The following is a 4,010-nucleotide window of genomic DNA, read 5'->3' on the forward strand; positions in this document are numbered from 1 at the left end:
TAGGGGCCCTCAGATCCTCTCTATCATTGGCACTTATTGGAACTGAATTTCTGTCATTTTTTAAAACCAAGAATGGCCAAAACATTGCACTGGCTATGGCAACAAAATTAGAGTCTGATAAAAGAAAGGAAATAGAAACCACAAGAAGAATGGAGGAAATCTCCAGTAATTCACAGGAAATAAAACAACCAGAGAGGATAAAACTTTGCAGTCTTGGATGTCTGCACCCCAGGCGACAGTCTAGGTACTGAAACAGTGACCTTGAGATCGTAGCTCAGGAAAGCCCATGAGACTGTGCTGGTTCACTGAGCCCAGGCAGGTGCGATGGCAGCAATGGGACAGTGTTCCTTTCTCAAAGACAGAGCTGGGAGGGGGTGGAGTGGAGGAAGCCATGTGTTAAGATGGGAGCTCCTGCCTGAACATCCACAAACCATGAGCAGAGGGAGTCATGGAGATGGTAAGGCAGAGAAGGAAGGAGGACTGTGGCCTGCACATGAGGTTGTGCTGCCAGACCTGGAAGCCATGCTCCTGAGAATCACAGTCCACGTGCTGGGTTAGGGCAGAGAGCCACATGCAGCTCGCCGGCAGGGAGAATCAGGGACAGGAGGTGTAGAAAGCCAAGAGCCAGGCGGCAGCAACTGGCTGACCCTGGTAGCAGGCAGTTCCAGGAGTAGGCACGTCTAGGCTCAGGGACTGGAAGCAAAATGGATTGACTCAAGAGCAGACAAATATGAGTTCAAGGTCAATGAGAGCAGAAAGCACGTGACACAGTGAGACAAATCTAGAAAGAGGGTTGTAAAAGTGGGCAGACGAGTAGTGGGAGGACCTAGGAACAGAGGCTGGAAACTAGAAGGGGTCTGCTAGGATGGTTGGACGAGGGGCAGGAGCCAGCAGACACAAAGGTGCACATGGAATTTTACCAGATGGCTGTTGGCTGCTGAGCTGTGGCTTTTCTTCCTGCTTGTCCACAAGCGGGTGGCTCTGCCCTCGGGGCTCAAAGGCATGAGCAGGCCTTCTGATGACACATCTGACAACGCTGGCATGGAGGTGAGATTGAGTGGGGATAGCTGAGAATCTCCTTCTCCTAGATGCTGGGTGTCTGATAAATTCTCCTCATGCTGACAGTTTGATCTTTCGTAGTTTAAAGAAAGAAAGGAGAGGGACTGCTGCTCTGCACCTAAGTGCAGGCATCGTGCTCTGAAGAAGCAGAAGTGACAGGGACCTTGAGAGGAGCAGGCTTTGGCAAAGTTGGTGGCATCCGGGGCTCTGGCAAGACCTATTCGGAAAGCAGGGTTCAGAAGTGTTCAGAGGAGAGACCCTCAATGACAAGACAGCTCAAGAGAAAAGGGAGGCTAGTTGGGGCTATTGTATTTTGTTAGCAGATGATAGCAAGAAGGCAGAACTCAGGCTGGGCATGGTGGCTCACGCATGTAATCCCAGCATTTTGGGAAGCCAAGGTGGGTGGATCACTTACAGTCCGGAGTTTGAGACCAGCCTGGCAAACATGGAAAAATCCTGTCCCTGCTAAAAACACACCAAAAATTCACTGGGTGTGGCGGTGCACGCCTGTAGTCCCAGCTACTCAGGAGGCGGAGGCAGGAGAACTGCTTGAACCCCGGAGGCAGAGGTGGCAGTGAGCCGAGATTGCGCCACTGCTCTCCAGCCTGGGCGACAGAGTGAGAGTCTGTCTCAAAACAAAACAAAACAGAAAAAGCAGAATTCCTCAATTTGTGCTTTACTTCCCATTTCTCATTCAAGAAGACCCATCTTCAGACTGGAAAGTGCAGAATTAGTGCTGGTTAGAGGGAACCAAAGCCACATATAATTGCTCAGAGCAGACTTCACACACCCGTGAGAGAATAAGGCAGAGAATAATAACAATTAAAAGCTGTTGTGTTGTGAATTTCAGGATCCTCAGACTTATATTTAGAAATGCCCAGCCACAAAAATCTATCCATCTTAAGCAGGCTGATGGCTTGGCATGCAGAAGATGTCTTCTTTGTGGCAGAAAAAAAATAAAAAACTATGTCCCCTCTCCCCACCTGCAAGGCAGGCACCTTAGAAGATGGAGATCCCACTTGATGGGCATGGCCTTGTGAGGCAGAGGGTTTGGTTAGTAGGTGGTACGTTTGTGTAAAGAAACAGGCATGCCTTTCTCCCACAGCAGGGTGCACAGGGTCCTGTCCTTTAACACACAGCTTGGCTGCACTCTGCTGGACAAAGCTGCACTGTCTTCCTACAGGGCTCCTATCCTGTCGAATGAGCACAAAGCACACATTGCAAGTGCCTTCCAATCAGGTCTGCTCTGCCTAGAATCCCGGCCCCACCCTTCCCGAGACCCAGAAAGGAGACGAGATTCTCAGGCTGCCTCCCTGCCCAACACCTGCTCCTCCCTGGTGACCAGTGATGGGACAGCTGTTCCCCCAGGAAACCCAGCTCTCACTCCAGGCCTATGACCTCATCCCGTGGTATCCCGTGCAACAGTCCCATCAGAGCCTAATAGTCTCAAGGGCTTTGGGGTCATTATGCTTCAGTAATGCCACTTGGAGGAAAAAACTGTCCATTGAACACATAGTTCTCTTTCATAGGCTGTCTTCTAGGGAGAGGTGAATATTCTGCCTGAATGTCCTTCTGTAGTCCTCTAGGCTGGCAGCTCTTGCAAACAATTTGCTCTGGCAAAAAACACTCCACTCTGCAAGGAGAAGCAAACACTGTAATTCACTACATTCCTACCGAGTTAAGAAATATTTCACTCCTTCCTGGAAAGCAAGAAAATTATAGACTTAGCTCACACTTGACCACATACAAAAACATACGCGACCAAAATAAAACATTTATCATCCAAACCTAAAATCATCATCCAGAATAATGATGACCCTGTAATTGTTCTGAAGAGGACACTGGGCCGCTCGTTCCATGCATATGTACATAGCAGAAAGACCCATGAAGCGTGACCCAAGGGCTGAGTGTCCCCATGAATTCTGTGATGGTTGATATTAGGTGTCAGTTTGACTGGATTGAGGGATGCCTAGATGGCTGGCGAAACACTGTTTCTGGGTATGACTGTGAGGGTGTTTCTAGAGAGACTGATGTGAGTCAGTGGACTGGGAGAGGAAGACCCGCCCTCACTGTGAATGGGCACCACACCGTCTAGCTGGCTGCCAGCACAGCAGAACAAAGCAGGCAGAAGGGGCGTGCAGCTTGCTGGGGCTTTTTCTCTGTCTCTGGCTCTGTCTCTCCCTCCCTTCCAGAGCAGGCTGCCTCTCCTCCCCCTGCCTTTGGGCATCTGACTCCATGTTCTTCAGCGTTCGGGCTCTGGGACTTGTACAGTGGCCTCTGAGGTGCCCTCAGTCCTTCAGTCTCAGACTGGGGCTGCACTGTCAGCTTCCCTGGCTTTAGGACTTGGACTCATTCACATTACTGGTTTTCTCATGGGACTTTGCCTTTGTAATTGTGCAAGCCAATTCTCCCTTATTCACACACGCACACACACACGCGTGCACACACACACACGTATACAATTACTCAGGGTTCTCCAGAGGGACAGAACCAATAGGATACATATATATACACACGTATCCTATTGGTTATGTATCCTGTATAGTTATATATCCATAAACACAAGTTGGTTCCGTACCTCTGAAGGACCCTGAGTGATTCACCATCTTCTTTCTGAACAAAAATGAATGCAGGTTGGAATGGCAGTTTCTTCCAGATTCTACCCATAAGGTCCTCAAAGACAATGATAGGGTCCAGGATGAAAAAACTAGTTAAAGGAATGTAAAAGAGCTTCATGCAATTGGAAGTGGCGTCAAGTTTCTTGGCCCGAAAACATTTTACCCTTGGATGCTAAGAGATCTTGCAAATGTGTTGCTTAGTTCTGCCAGTGATCTTTGAGGGACTGTAGTGAGCAAAACTGGTGCCATAACACCGGACCCAGGCAAATGTCCTAAGTGCAAGATATAGAAGGTAAAGGCTGGGCGGGGTGGCTCACGCCTGTAATCCCAGCA

This window comes from Callithrix jacchus, chromosome 7 (assembly GCF_049354715.1).
Source record: "Callithrix jacchus isolate 240 chromosome 7, calJac240_pri, whole genome shotgun sequence".
Lineage (NCBI taxonomy): Eukaryota > Metazoa > Chordata > Mammalia > Primates > Cebidae > Callithrix > Callithrix jacchus.